The sequence below is a fragment of the Lemur catta genome, unplaced genomic scaffold (genome assembly GCF_020740605.2).
Source record: "Lemur catta isolate mLemCat1 unplaced genomic scaffold, mLemCat1.pri scaffold_63_ctg1, whole genome shotgun sequence".
Lineage (NCBI taxonomy): Eukaryota > Metazoa > Chordata > Mammalia > Primates > Lemuridae > Lemur > Lemur catta.
The window spans coordinates 36,237-53,521 of record NW_025423863.1 but is presented as its reverse complement, the minus strand read 5'-3'; the positions used below and the strand labels follow the sequence as shown (position 1 = coordinate 53,521).

Sequence of the window (17,285 nt, the reverse complement as noted above, 5' to 3'; positions counted from 1 at the left end):
ACTCAGAATGTGCATTTTTAACACAGCTGATTGATGAAAGTTTGAGACGTTCTGGTCTACACTGAGTGTACTTCCACATTCCTCTACCTGAACTGACCCTTTTGGAATCTAGCCTCATGTTCCTATCATGTCCCCACAAATGAAATTGTATTACAAGTCATAATGTTTCTAATGGGCTGCTTATCAGCCTCTATCTTCCCTCATCTCTCCATAACTGACCCTACTCTCTTCTTCTCTCCAAAGTTTTTATCTTGAGCAGTACTAATTCTACCCTATGAAGTAAGAACATTTCAAACCACATTAAATTATGCATGTGTACAGCTGACCACATATGCTTCTATTCCTCTATGGTATAGAAAAGATAGTGCTGCAGGTTTAGGTGCCTCAATCCTTAGTGCCTTCCCAACAGTGAGGGAGATAAGAAGAGTGACAAATGTTTGCTGTACTTCTCTGACACACTCTGGTATTGGAAGCTCACTTTATATGCTTCCCAGATTTCAAACACTCTGCTCTTCCTTTTTCTGAAGAATTATTTTATTTGACCACCCTCCATTACATATGCCTGCTTCTTGATGCTTGATGATATTCTTTGGATTTTAGAATGTATCAGTGTACATGTTTTTAAATAAACAGTCTGTTAAATGATTTTCTTTTAATAAAATATGGTTCTTACCTTCTACTTGTCCATTTACGGTGTATTCTTGTTTGTGAACTGCAGCCCACCGTAAATCACCACGATACTTCTGTGGGAGATTCGTGGAGACATTCTGTTAAAATTAATATCAATAATAAGTTTCAATTAAAAAATAAAAATAATGAATTCCATCAAAATTTTCCAATCATATTCTTAAAACTACCTGAATTTCCTATTGTAAAGGCAATTAGACTTAAAAATAAGAGAAGTATGTATTGAAAAACCAAAACATTTGTACAGGGAACTTCACATATGTTATCCAGCTCAAGGTTACCTTTTATCTATTTCTGGCTATTGACTCTGAAAACCAAGAATGGAGGAAAAAGGCAATATAGTCACAGACAAAATATTAATGGGTATGCACATTTCAACAAGGAAGTAACTTCAAAATACCTGATTGTACTTTACAATCCCCACCAAAAATAAGAAGAGTATTTAATATATATACATACATACAATACACCTACTATAATAATTACATAATTAAATATTTAGAATAATTTTAACCTTCGAAATGTTTAGTGTTAAAATAAGATACTTAGCATGATAACAAACATCAGAGTATGTCAAGTTCAGTAAGAACAGCACATTTAACAAGCTGCATCATTTTGGAAACAAGGGCTTGCAAATATCTAAATATTTTTTAATAAAGTTTTTACTGATAGTATAAACGGATGAATAAAATGATGGAGTAGTAAAAAAACATATCTTTATGTCATATTTCAATAAAACCAAGGAAATGTTACACATGTACAAGGTAAAGCAAACAAATATTAGAGATACACAAAGTAAAGTATATGTAACTCTTTCCCAATTAAAAAGAAAACTGCAAAAAAGAATAGCAAACCTTAATGAAGAGAGAATTATAAGAATATTTATTCATAAAGCATCTAAATGGTGCTGGACACTTATTTGTACATTTTTTCTATACTTAATAATAATTGAGTAGGATGGTGGTTGTCCCATTTCCTGCTTCCTGGTCATTCCAGGATGTTAAGGGTAAAATGAAGAGATGTGATCCACTCATCTCTCCGTCCAGAATGTCCTCCTCCTAGACTTTCACGTAGCTTGCTCATTCCTAGTCATGTGAAATTCGGCGATGTAAATGTCACCCTCAGAAAGATATTCTCTGACTACAGAATTCTATTCACATTTCCATCCCCATCCTAACTACAAACTACCTCAATATTTTCTAACCAGTCTCTGTTTTCCTTATATGCAGAACTTATAATGACCTATAGCTCTTTGTTGTTTACTTATTTTTCTCTTCCTACCCCTATAGCATATTCCCTCATCTTGTATATTCAGTGTCTTACTTCCCAGCATGTAGTTGGTACTCAATAACAGACATTTAATCAACGTCAAAACATGTAAAATCCCATCAGGAAGGTCTCAGGCATCAAATCACTATATTCCCACAGGACATCTCTGGTAATAGTCTGCTGGGAAACTGAACATAACCAAAATTAGGAATCCATATGCTTGCTATAACTTCCATTCTTTTCTTAGGACTACTGCCTTCTGGTTTGCAAAAAGTACCTTCAGCATTCATTAAGTTAGTGAATATCAGTGTAATCATTTGGTCCCTCATTTGTATAAACACTCTCTCCAGTTTACAAAATGTTTTTATGTTTCTTACCACATTTGTTCATTGCGCGTACTTAAGGAATAGATGTTAGTACCATATTTATGAAGAAGGTCACTGATATCTGAATAGGATAAATCATTCATTTTTTTCAAGATTGCATGGCTACTAAGCGACAGCACCAGGACACTAACATGTCTTCTGGCTTCCACTCAGTGCTGGTACCACTGTGCAGCAGCTGTTCTATCATCAGACCCTTCCCATATCTTTCCACAGTTGTCACTTCAATGTACACTGTCATTATATTATGCTGACACTAGTACAAACATGGATGCCACAAAAATATCCAATGGCTTCTATTTTTAAAAATGAATTCTACTTATTAAAACACCACTAAACTGAACTGTTGTTACTATAGTCCTACATATTTACTGTTCCCATACTTTTCCTTGTCTGGAAATGTTGTTTGCAGATCTATACTTAACAACCCAATTATACGAACACCTTCAAGTTGCAAATATTATCTTTTTAAGTTCCATGTTGGAAAAGACAATCGTTCAAACAGTTTCTCTCTGAGTATCATTAGGACTTTTACACACCCACATATAACATAGAATGATTCATTTGATCATAAGTTGACCTGGAATAATTCTTTTGTTGTGGAAAAACCTAAGTTGAGAACCCAAACTGATTCCTTTTCTAAGCTTTATTTTGTTGCACTATACTATAGTAGCTTCTTAAATGAATCCCACAGGTGAGAAGAATTGTACTATGCAATAACCAATTTGTTAATTGTGAGCTGAAAATACAAGAAACTAACTCTTTACGGGCATAAACAGAGGTGAGAACATAAAGTCTAAACATTTCCTTTTAGGTTCTAACATCATTTGATACTTATATTTTAAAATAACAACAACAATAGACAGTACCTCCAAATCCTGAGGTGATTCTGCATCTTCATTTTTTCCAGGCTTTAATGCAGACATCTTGTCTATAAAATGGTATTCACAGATACACTCATGAGAACATTTTTATCGTACATTTTAAATACATATACAAGTCTATCACCATTCATTTTTATCTCAATAAAATAAAACTAATAGCAAAAATAATTTCAAGATTGAACCAGTTTTAGGAAGAAAAAAGTAGACAGTATCAAGAAAGACAGCAAAAGAAATATATTTAAAAGAAATGGATAATATATTTGGGTCTGCATACTTTAAATGTTTTTTTGTGTGTGTGATGGCATTTAAGGATTAAAGAGTATCATAGATATTCACTAACTTACCACTTCTGTTATTTTTGTGCACATAAATAAAATTGACATTACTTTTTGCTCTCGCGGAGCATGTTCAATAATACCAATACCATTTTCCTTTTGTCCAAATGCTGGCTTTGTTGCTCCTTCCTATTTAAAAAAAAAAAATCCCAACTTCAGAAAACATTGCATTTATTCCCTCACTCACTCACTCAATTAGTCTATAAGACAATGAACGTTACTCTGTCTATCAAATCACAGGCACTATTCTGGCAGAAACTGATAATATAAAAAAACGGTGGATTTTGCCCTAGATTCAAGAGGAGTTTGAGATGTATGAAAGAGAGATGGAAAAGAATAATTCACTGATTATACAATTAAAGTGAATAAAGGACAGTAAGGGCACAAAGGAGAGAGCAGTGAGTTCTGCCTGGGAAGATCAGGAAATACTGCAAAGATATATGGCCACATTGTGAAAGATAGAAAAAGTGCTGAGAATGGGTGTGAAGCATTTCAAGACAGGGCAATGTGAGAAAAAGGATGAGTATTTGTAAAGTATATGAAAATGGTAGAATTAAATAATGAAATTCTATACAGAACTCAGAAATTTTGAAAATGAGAATAAGAGGAGGAAAAATACGGTTCAATTTTTTCAACTATACTTTTAAAAATTTGAAGAATGTGAGATATAATAGTACTAATATATGAAAATATTTATTTCTGGAATATTATCATAACATACACTTTTAAATTGAATAAAAAGATTTAATTCTAAAGTACCAATTCAAGATGCTGCAAGAAGACTATTTTTAAAATTAATCTTAAGTTCCATCTGGATCTCTCCCTTGACCCAGTAATCATTCAGCAAGAGATTGTTTAATTTCCATGACCTTGTGAAGCAGTGTTTCTGTTGGAATTGATCTCTAGTTTTATACCACTATGATCTGACAAGATACATGGTACAATTTCTATGTTTTTAAATTTGTTGAGGTCTGATTTGTGGCCTAGGATTTGATCAATTTTGGAGAAAGTTCCATGAGATGATGAGAAGAATGTATATTCAGCTTTATTTGGGTGGAATATTCTGTAGATGTGTGTTAGACCCATTCGTTCTAGAGCTTTGTTTAAGTCCATGATTTCTTTGCTTACTTTTTGTTTGGGAATCTGTCCAATTCAGTCAGTGGGGTACTGAAATCCCCTCCTAATATGGAATTACTGTTTATCATGCTATTTAGATCAAACAGGGTTTGCTTTATGTATCTGGGTGATCCTGTGTTCGGTGCATAAATATTAAGAATTGTTAAGCCTTCTTGTTGGATTTTTCCTTTCACCATGATTTTGTGACCATCTTTGTCTTTCTTTAGTCTTGCTATTTTAAAATTTATGCTGTCTGAAATCAGAATCACCATGGCCTCTCTCTTTTGGTTTCCATTTGCTTGGAAGTTTGTTTTCCAGCCCTTGACTTTGGGTCTGAAAGTATCTTCAAACTTTACTACAAGGCTATAGTAACCAAAACACCATGGTATAGGCACAAGAATACAGATATAGAATTTTGGAGTAGGACAGAGATCCCAGACATAAAACCATCCTCATATTGTCATCAAATCTTCAACAAAGCAGACAAAAGCATACATATGGGGAAAGAATCTCTATTCAACAAGTTGTGCTGGGAAAACTGGATGTCCATGTGCAGAAGATTTAAACTGCATCCCCACCTCTCACCTCTCACAAAAATCAACATACGATGGATAACGGACTCAAACCTGAGGCACGAAACCTTAAGAATTCTGGAAGAAAATGTTGGGAAGAGTCTTTTAGACATCCACCTAGGCAAAGAATTTATGAAGAAGACCCCCAAAGCAATCACAGCAGCAACAAAAATAAACAAATGGGACCTGATCAAATTACAAAGCTTCTGCACAGCCAAGGAAACTATCATTACAGCAAACAGACAAACTGCAGAATGGGAGAAAATATTTGCTTTCTACACATCTGATAAAGGGCTGATAACAAGAATCTATATAGAACTTAAGAAAATCAACAAGAAAAAATCAAATAGCCCCATCAATAAATGTACAAAGGACATGAACAGCAACTTTTCAAAAGAAGACAGATTAATGGCCACCAAACATATAAAAAAGTGCTCAACATCTCTAATCATTAGGGAAATGCAAATCAAAACTACAATGTGACATCACCTAACTCCAGTGAGAATGGCCTCTATTAAAAAGGCCCAAAATAACAAATGCTGGCATGGATACGAGAGATTGTGACACTCTTATACTGCTGGTGGGACTACAAATTAGTACAACCCATGTGGAAAGTAATTTGGAGATACCTCAAAGAGCTAAAAATAGAGATATCATTTGATCCCGCAATCCCACTACTAGGCATCTATCCAAAGGAAGAGAATAAAGACATTTGCAATCAAATGTTTATAGCAGCACAATTCACTTTTCCAAAGCTATGGAAACAACCCAAGTGCCCATCAATACATGAGTGGATTAATAAAATGATATATGTATACCGTGGAATAATACTCAACTACAAAAAAGAACAGTGATCTAGTACTTCTTATGTGATCCTAGATAGAGATTGAGACCATCCTTTTAAGTAAGGTATCAGAAGGATGAAAAAACATGCACCACATATACTCACTATCAAATTGGTACTAACTGATAAACACTAAGGTGCTCACAGGGTAGTAATACTCACTGGGTGCTGGTCAAGTTGGGGGGTGGAGGACTGAGGGGAGTAAACCCACAGTTAATGGAAATGGGGAACACTGTATGTGGGAAGGACACTCTTATAGCCCTAGCTAGGGTGAGGCAAACAATATTTCATGTAACCAAAATGTTTGCACCCCCAAAATATCCTGAATTAAAAAAATTAAAATAAAAAAAGGAATGACACTAAAAAAATAAAATTAATCTTAAAATTTTAAACTGTAGAAGAGAAATGCTTATGTGATGCAGAATTATGATGTATTTCTAAGTACTATGATCATGTAAGAAAGAAACATAAAGCCCTCCATTAAATTTCACCTTGTTTTCTTACTCCCATGGAAGCAACATACTCATAGCTCTAATTTCCTATTTCCATCATATACGATGGTAGTTAAAAATTGGACAGAGCATCTACTATAAAGAACATAAAGCTATGATTACCCGAATTGAAGATTTAAGAATCTTTAAATACATCTACAATTGTCAAACAGGCCCCAATATTCACATAAGGAGTGGAGAGAGGACTACAAAATCAAGTCTACAGGCTTTCTGAGTTTTGCAGATGAACAAATTTATGTGCAAGATATAACAACTATGAATACTAAACTTAAAAAATCTTCCTCAGAATAATATAAAATGTTCCCAATGCTAGAAATATTTTGTAAAAGTAAACAACCATCTTCCAGAGATGAATGTGTATACTCTGTTGACAGTCACCCCTTCTTTATAATGCTATGACAATAAGTAGTTTATTCTAGGGAACAATAATCAATTATGATTGCATTCATGTGATGTATACATATGTGTGTCTGTTATATGTAGAAATTATTGGCACAAGATAAATCACATGTCCAGAAGTAAACAATTGTAGCATTTATTTCTTCAAGAGGGTTGCAGCTCAAAATTTATATTCTTATTTAATGAATACTGATTAAGAACCTCCCTTATATAACCTGAAATTTTAAAAAAGATCAAATAAAATGTTTATTCCTTTCTCTATTTTCAAACAGATCTAAAATGATTGTCAACATTATACCAAACAGTAATACAAATTATTTAAGTAAGTTATGGATATGCAAAAGATAAGTTATAAACCTTAAAGAAGAAATGAAAGAGTCAAAAATTAATAATTCATAATATCAGATATGGCCTGAAATATATTTCACTTGGCATTATCCAGGAACATAGGTTTTACTCGATTAAATATATTACTTTAATAATTTACTAGATTAAATGTATTACCTTAATAATTTTTTAAAAATGAGGATTCATTTTTTTCCTTTTTACATAGTTTTTATTTGAGCATAATAGATGTACAAATTTTGAAGGGACATAAATTTTGATACATTTCTAGAATCTTGTCAGTGTACTTGAGATATGCATCATGTTAAATAGTATCTGTTCTTTATGGCAGAATCATTTGAATTATTCTCTTATAGCTAGTTTTAAATGTACAATATATTAATTATAGCCACCCTTAACTTTTCGGTTTGTTTTTCATTAAAGCAATCTATAAGTTTTTAAAAGAATATCAGCCTCTTTTTCATTGCCTGTCTTTTCTTGATTTGCATGAAAACAATTTCTAACATACCTTACGATACAGAGTTCCCACTCTCATTTATCTCCACTATTTCTGTTATCTTTTCATAATAATTTGTGTGATCTTGTCTCTCTTAATCAAACTTTGTATTTATCTTGCCCTTCTTCCATGAATTCTTCCCCATCATCCCCCTCTTCATTTCCACATTTCTGAGCTGCTCTTTTGGGTTGCTTTCTAATTCTTTCCTTCTACAATTTCTAACCTAAGAATTGTTTACTCCCCTCAACTTTTACAAATCTCAATCCTGTCCATCCTTCCTTTTGTTATTACATTTGTTTTCTATTATGGCCTTGAGGAGGTCCATTTCTTTACAGTATTTTTGTCAGCATTATGAGGATGGGGGAGGGGTACATAAATATATGGGGGAGACAAGTTTTTCAAATAATAACTTACCTTTGTAAGACCACAGTTTTCCAATGACCCGGAGGAAGGTTTCCGCTGAGGCTCAGGTGGTGGAAAGGAAGGATTTAAAAAGCCCTGGACTTTGCCTGATGTTGTGGGAAAGCATTCAAACACATCTTCCTTTGGATGATCAGAAATCTTGTCCTCAAACACGTTTCCCTTACCTGTTCTCACAGTAGCATATTTTGCTTCTACTACAGTAAAAAGAAAGTAAATAATATGTAAAGATATTTGTAATGAAGAATCAGTGGATAACACAAAAATAGGCAATCTTTAAAAAGCTTACAATTTTTCCTGGATTGCTGAGAAGCAGTAGTCAAGTTGGTTAAGTTTGGTTCAGAAACATCCTAGAACAAAAAACAATAGCTTTAAGGATAACAAGTATCAAAGTGGTAAAATAATTATAATATTCACCATTACCATATGACCTAATGCAAAGAAAAGAGGTTTTGGAGTAGATTCAACCTCAATTCTGTCATTTACTAATTTACATCTTCTCATGGGGTGAAGATTATGAGAGATGGTACAGATGTCCTAAGAATGTTACTCCCTTTGCCCATAATCAATTATTCTACAAATGCTATAATATCCATTAGATTATATTCTTAGCCAAAATAGCCTGAGACAAAAATGGACCTAGTCAGCTTACAGGATTATTAAGGTAACTATCATTAAGATACTTAAATTAATCAATTTTGTGTTACATTGTGAAATGTGTTTGCATGATTTGCATTTGGATTAACTATCTCTTGCCAGGGAAAATGGGAGAGTTTAGGTTTTAGTAATAACTTATTTTAATGGGTTGGCTTTGCAAATATTATCAATCACTTCTATTATGTTTGTCAAAATTCTAAAGATAAATTATTGTATAGATTCAGGTTCTCCCAAGAAAGACAGAAAACAATAATAAACCTTGTGGGGCAATCATTGAAGAATGAAAGCCACAAAGAGCTACTCAGTAGAAAGCTTTCACTAAATACGATGACAATGAAGACAAAGAGGCACTGACAGGGTACACACTGAGGAAATGCATTCTGCAAGGAAATATTTAGATTGGGGAAAAGCATTTTTGCAAGGTGGAAGAGGAGGATGAAACAAACAAACAAAAAGAGACATGACCACTCCACCTAATATGTGATTAAACCATGGAAGAAAAGGAAAAATATTCTGTATGATAAGGTACATGGAGAAATATGAGAATAAAACAGAGACTTTAGTTTACAGTATATCCATGATAAAACTGATAATTGATTAATATTTACTCTACAATTTACTTTCCTATATTCTTCTATAGGAAAGAATTTAATTTAATTACCATAAAACAATAAATTATTGAAACATAATCATCTTCCACTATGTGGAAGCTGTGACACTATTGCTACAGAGATAAAAAAATCAGAAAAAAGAAATATTCCATCTCTTTTGTACTTGGAGAAAAAATTGGTAATTAGAATTATAAAGATTAATGTATTGCTTAAAAAGACATTTTTTAATAGAACTTCGGTTGAAGATAAGGAACACTTAAGAAATTTTAATCTGAAATCCTAATCTAAACTTCTAGTTGGATGATACTAGAAAAGATAACATAGTTCTCTTTCCTACTTATGATATGTTGCTAATTTGTTCATTTTTATGAAATATTTTCTCATAATAACTCTCCTGAAGTTGTACAGTCTAATTATTAAAGGGGAACATAAATTTAAATTATATTTTAAAAATTCAATAGATTTAATTATTAATTATACTATGGATATTGTTACTTTTAACATTCCATTGTAACCTTAATATTCTAACATTTCTTTCCACTAAAATTCATTTATCTATTCATTTATTCCCATTAAAATATATTAAAATGCTTTATACATGCCAGATTACATTCTCCATACTCTAACACACACACAAATATGTTTCCTAACCTGTAGTAACTCATAGTAATACAGGAGTTATAAAATTATTATTTAAATAACTAGGAAAAACATGGAGTGGATATAGCTTAGATGGCTGACTAGAGATATCAGAAGCCAGATCATCTCAGAAAGAAGAGAAAGTTTCAGATGAAATCATAGCCCAGATGTAATTCTGCAGGAAGAGTACCAGAATCTGCCAGAGACGCCAAGGAAAGAAGTCACAGGAAATAACAAGAAGGAACAAGATTTTAGAAGAAATGAACCCCCAGGGAATTAGTGGCCCCATGGAAAGGGTAGGTGGGTGTGTTTGATTTTCCTCCTTTCACACCTCTGGCAGTCCTAAGGCTCCAAACTATTGGGTAGACCCTGTAGCCTCATAAGCCCAGCACTGCTGCCCTTAGTGAACTGAGAGCTTCTTGACAATACAGCACCAGGCTTCTAGCCCACTGGTTATCACTCACGCTTACCACAGACCCAAGTTGAGGCAGCAGTTGTCATACTGCTTTTCCAGCTATTGTGTGCCTTTGCCCTGCCCAGGGGAATTCAGCATTTTACATTTCTTGACCCTGGAACCCACACAAATATTCTCTAATGCTCAGTCAGATTGCAGTAGCCACAGGGCACTGGTAGGTCTTAGGGGAACTGTGTGATCCCAGAGCTTGGACATACACGGTGGGCTCCCTTCAAGTAAGAAGAGAGTGCATCCCCTGCAGGGTACACCTTGGAAAAAAGAAGACCAGAGTGCCAGCTCTCCTCCATTCAGACTCTTCTCCCCTGACTCACAGCACTGGACCTGCTCTACAGAGCAGAAAATGCTACATTCTACAGAAAATGCTCAAAAGTGCTCTAAAAATCAGAGTGCAGTCAATACAGTGTAAAAATAAGTAGAAGTTAAAACTCAAAATTCTTACAAAATAGTAAATTAAGTGAGAATACAAAGCTACCGGTAAAAATCAACAAGACTGAAACAGTATTTCACTAATCAATATTAACATTCAATGTAAACCTTCTAAATATCCCACTGAAAGATATCAATTGGTGGCAAGGATGAAAAAACAAAACCCAAAAATATCATGTCTCAAAAAAATACATTTAATTCATAAAGATTCTCACAGAATCAAAGTGAAGGTCTGGAAAAAACATTATACGCAAATGGATATAAAAAGCAAGCAAGAGTAGTTAATCTTATACCAGGTAAAATAGACTCTAAAACAACAATAATGACAATACAAAGATGGTTATTATATAATGATTAAGAGATCAATTCAATAAGAAGATTTAACAAATCTAAATATATATGTACTTAACACCAGAGCTCCCCAATTCATAAAACAAATGCTACTACAGCCAGGAAAAGAAATCAATAGGGGCATAATTATACTGGGGTACCCTAACACTCTACTGACAGAACTAGATAAATCACTGAGGCAGAAAATCAGCAAGGAAACAATGGATTTAAGATGGTAGAACACATACACCTAAGAGACATTCGCAGAATATTCTGCCAAAAAAACTGCAGAATGCACATTCTTCTCATCAGCACATGGAACATTCTCCAAGACAGAACTTATTCTAAACCACAAAACACATCTCAGAAAAGTTTTAAAAAATCAAGATCATATCATGTATTTATTGTCTCATACTACAGTGGAATAAAATGAGAAACAATTCCAAGAGGAACTCTCAAAATTGGACAAATATATAGAAATTAAACCACTTCCTGTGAAATGATCTTTGGGCCAAAGTTGAAAACACGACAGAAATGAAAAAATATTTTTCGATTGAATGACAATGGCAACAAAAGCTATAAAATTTTCTGAAATGCAGAAAAAGTAGTAACAAGAGGGAAGTTTATAAGAGCACAAAATATCTACATGAGAAAGACAACAAATTAATAACCAAATATCATACCGCAGGAAACTAGAAAAAATGAAAACAAACCAATGCCAAATCTAGCAGGAGACAAGAAATAACAAATAGCCAAGCAAAACTAAACAAAAGTAAAACCAAAAAGAAAATACAAAATGTCAATGAAATGCAAAATTCGTTCTTTGAAAAGATAAAACCATTGACAGACCATGAGCCAGATTAGCCAAGAAAAGAGATGATTCAAATAAACTCAATCCAAAATGGAAAAGGAGACGTATTTTAAAAGAAAATCTGAGATTACTACAAACACCTCTATGCACACCAACTAGAACATCTAGAGGAAGTGGACACATTTTTTGGAAAAATGCAAAGTCCCCTGCTTGAATCAGGATAAAATAGAAATCCTGGATGAACCAATAATGAATAATAACATTGAGTCATTAACAAGAAAACTCCCATGGGAAAAAAAAAAGCCTAGGGTGAGATGGATTCACAGGTATATTTTACCAGAGCTACAGAAAAGAACTTGTACTATCCTACAGAAATTGTGCTACAACAAGGAGGGAATCCTCCCTTACTCACCTGACAAAACCAATATCATCCTGATAACAGAGCCAGGTAAGGACACAACAACAAAAAAAGAAAACTATAGGCCAATGTCCGTGATGAAAATAGATTTAAAAATTCCTCAAAAACAAACAAACAAACAAGCAAAACCTAGCAAAAAACACTTCAACAATATAATTCACCATGATCAAGTGGGTTTCACCTGAGAGAGGCAAATGTGGTTCAACATACAAAAGTCCATAACTGTAATTCACCACATGAAAAGAATTAAAAACAAAAAGAAAGCCTAATCTCAATACATGCAGAGAAAACATCCAACAAAATCAAATACCCCTTTCATGACAAAAACCCCCAAGACACTAGGCATAGGAAGAATATGCCTCAAAATAGTGAAAACCATATATAAAAAACTCACTGCCAACATCATACTGAATGGGGGACATCTGAAAGCATTCCCTTGAAGAATTGGAACGGACAAGGATGCCCACTTTCACCACTTCAATTTAACACACCACTGGAAGTCCTAGCCAGAACAATGAGGAAAAAGAGAGATAAAGCGCATACAAATTAGAAAAAATTGAAGTCGAACTATCCTTGTTGGTTGAGAATATGATCTTATACAAAGAAAAACATAAAGACACCTCCAAGACATTCCTGAAATAGATAAATAAATTCAGTAAAGTCTCAGGTTACAAATTCCATGTATACACATCACTAGCATTTCTATGCATTAACAACAAACAAGGTAAGAATAATATCAGCAACTCAATCTCATTTATAACAGCTTCCAAATAAACAAATAAATAAATAAATAATCTGGGAATATACTTAACCAAGATTGTGAATCATCTCCACAAGAAGAACTACAAAATACTACTTTAAAAATGTCCTAGATGATACAAAAAAATTGGGAAAGTATCTCAGGATTATGGATTAGAAGAATAAATGTTGTGAACATGGCCACATTGACAAAGTAATCTACGGATGCAATGCAATTTATACCAAAACACCCATGTCACTTTTTTCACAGAATTAGAAAAAACAAACCAAAAAAACCATATGATACCAGAAAAGAGTACGAACAGCCAAAGCAATGTTAAGGAAAAAAGAAATCAGGTGGCATCGCATTACATGATGTTAATTTACACTATAAGGCAATATTAACCAATAAATCACACTACTAAAATAAAAGTAGATACATACACCAATAAAACAAAATAGAGAACCCAGGAATAAAGCCAAATACCTACAACCAACTGATCATTCACCAAGCAGACAAAACCATAGACTAGAAAAAGGAAACCCTATTCAATAAATAGTGCTAGGAAAATTGGATATTCCTATACAGAAGAAGGAAACTTGATTTCAATCTCTCACCATATACAAGAATTAAATCAAAATGGATTTAAGACTTAAATGTAAGACCTGAAACCATAAAAAAAATTTAGAAAAAAAATACTAGAAAAAACTATCCTCAAAATAGGGTTAGGTAAAGAATTCATGTCTATGACCCAAAAAGCAAATACAATACAATCAAAAATAAATAAATTGAAATTAAGTTAACTAAAATGCTTTTACATAGCAAAAGATGTAATCAACAGGGTAAACAACCTACAGAATGTATGCACAAGCTCCGTATCTGAAAAAGGCCTAATACCCAGAATCTATAAATAACTCAAATCAACACGAAAAAAGAAACAAAACCATCAAAAGTAGGCAAAATAAATGAACATTTTTCCAAAGAAAAGAAACAAATGACTAATAAACATATGAAAACACATCACTATTCATTGTACATCACTATTCATTAGAGAAATGCAAATCCAAACCACAATGCGATACCACCTTACCCTTGTCAGAATAGTTGTTATTAAAAAGTCAAAACCAATAGATGCTAGTGGGGATGTGGTGAAAAGAAGAGGCTTATACACTTTTGGTAGGAGAATAAATTACAACAATCTCTATGGAAACTATAAGGAGATTTCTCAAAGAACTAAAAGTAGACATACCAAAAGAAAAAGAAAGTCATATTATAAAAAGGACATCTGTAGGAGATCTGAGAAGAGCAAGATGACCAAATAGAAATCTGCAGCAATCATCCCTCCACATGAACACCAAATTCAACAACTAGACACTCAAGGAAGCACCTTCAGGGAAACCAAAAATCATGTGAGTGATCTCAGTGCCAGGTTTCACATTCAATCAATGAAAGAGGCATTGACTGGGGCAGTAAAGAGCCTTGCACACTATCCCTGCTCCATCCGCAGGCAATGCCACACCAGTACATCAAGCAAAGAGAATACATTTCCCTGAGTCAGAGAGAATGAAGTGATTGTGGGACTTTGTATTGAATTTCAGAGGAACATAGCACAGGTCAGAATACTGCCAGTGCCCACAGAGGGAGCATTTGGACCCACCCAGCCAAAGAGAAATTCTCTGTCCTGAAACCTTAGTTTTGACTACGTCCATCAACTGGCTGAGAAAAAGCAGCCTGGGGCCTGAAATAAATTCGTAAGGCAGTGATTTCACAAAGGACACCATCCTTGGGTAGTTCCTGTGCCTGTGCTGGCTCCGATCCAGTGGGCTTGAGGTACACATGACCCAGAGATACACTAATGGTGGTGGCCAAGACAGTGCTTATGTCACCCTTCCCACAAACCCTGGCAGTGCAGCTCAGGGAGAGTCTTCTTCCATTTGGGGAAAGGAAAGGAAAAAATTCAGAAGACTTTGTTTTGCAACTTGCATGCCAACAGCAAAATAAAGTACATAGCAGACTCCTAAGGCCCTAGATTTAACAACATAGTCCATGAATTACACTCCTAGAATCACCTTGAGCCCGAAAGATACACTCTGCTATTAAAGGAAAGACCCAGTCCTGGCAGGATTCACAACTTGCTGACTAAAGAGCCCTTGGGCTAGCATAAACATCAGAGGGAGCCAGGCAACAGTCACCATGGGCTTTTGTTGAGATTGGCTGGGGTCCAGTGTGACCTAAGCAAAGTCTTAGCTATGATGACCATGAGGGAGTGCCCACATTGTTCCTCCCCCAACTCCACCAACTCAGCACACAGAGTGAGGAAAGAGAATGACAAATTTTCCTCATAATCCAGGAAATTCTCCTATATCATTCCCAACTCCACCAAGCCAGTACTACAAGGATTTAGCAATCGTCGTATAATTACTGGACGTGGGGTTCCCCCTGTGCTGATTCACCTGTAGTAACCAACAAGTTACTTAACAACACTCAATTTCCTTTGAATATCTGGAAAGCCTTCCCAAGAAGCTCATGTTAAATGGAGCCCAGATCAAGAAGTTTAAAATAAATAACTGCAAGATGGTGAACCAGAGGCACCACTAGCCAGAGCATCTCTGTAAGAAGGAGGAGCTTTAGATGAAAGAGAAAGAACAAACAGACAAACGAACACAGATTGAGTGACAGTCTAAAGGAAGGGTTTCTGAACCTACAGGAGACTCAACAGGAAGAGGCTGCAAAACACAACTGGAAGGAGAAAGGCATCAGTGGGGATTAAGCCATGAGAGGCTTGGAAACCTACAAGAAGGGTAGGTGGAGGAGGAGTTAACATCCCCCTCCCTCACATCTCAGACTGTCGGTGGGCTCCAGAGCTGCTGGAGCATCCTTCTGCCCACCTAAGCCCAGAGAATGTTGCCACCAGTGAGCAAGGAGCTTCTTAAAAACAGGAAACCAGGCTCCCAGCCTCCCAGGACACCTCCCGCCCTTCTGGGAGTCAGCTATTCTCCAAGAAATACAGGTTCCATGCAGGATCCTTGCAAGACATTTGGAAATAATAGAGATAGAGACAAAGTGTAGTTTAAAATGATGGGGGAGGCAGAGGGCCTCCAGCATTCCCGTGAGCCAGGAGTCACTGAGTGAAATCCTGCATCAGTATTTATTGGTACAACAATTAGCTGTTAGCGGTTACAGATATATGTGTACAGATCATTCATTTAGGTTTAAAGTCTCCCCAAAGGTTTCAAGAGATCCTTTAATTAATTCTATCTACATGAGCAAATGGTTACAAAATTTTTCTGAGATAAACTTCTTAAGCACTAAGTTAAGAATAGAACTAGCTGAGTATACAAGTTAAAGATAAAATTACCAATTAGCAATAAAGCTAAAACAGAAATATACAGACCATGTATTTCTTTATCTAGTTTGTCATTAACTGAGACATGTGGTCAAGAGCGAAGCAGGAATTGTCCATGAGGCTAATTAGCTTTAGCTACAGGTGCCTGCTGGGCTGGCATCCTTTGATCACTTCCTTAACCTGTGACCCTATGCCGAGCTCCGCCTTACACAAGCTCCAGGTGCTGGCCTGCAGGCCTCGAGACAAGCATAGCCTTGCAGTCACCCCGGTTCAGTGGAATGCCTCCCCTGTTGCTAAGCAGCTTCTGGAATGTGAACTAATATGCTCAGTTTCCTTCAAGCAAAGCCCTGAAAAACTCTTGAAACTCTCCATGTCTCTGTATTCCAACAACACCCCACAGATCTGAACTGGACAGTAGGTGTCATATTTCTTCTCTACCACCATACACCTTTGTCCTCCCTAGGGGGCTTCAACCCCTCAGGTTCCATATTACTCACTCCCACATAGACATTGCTCAACTTTGTCCCAGACTACAGGAGCCACAGGGGTCCTGTGGGTCCCAGGTGATCTG

At 35.2% G+C, this 17,285-nt stretch overlaps 1 long non-coding RNA gene across 1 annotated transcript; it reads right to left on the bottom strand.

Annotated features, from left to right (window-relative positions):
• Positions 1 to 3,533: 3,533 nt before the first annotated feature.
• On the bottom strand, positions 3,534 to 8,602 carry LOC123629924. Its single transcript, XR_006732381.1, has 3 exons — positions 8,552 to 8,602; positions 8,257 to 8,459; positions 3,534 to 3,687 (listed from the first exon to the last, which is right to left on the bottom strand). It is a non-coding gene; the product is annotated as an uncharacterized LOC123629924 (long non-coding RNA).
• Between the last annotated feature and the right edge of the window lie 8,683 nt (positions 8,603 to 17,285).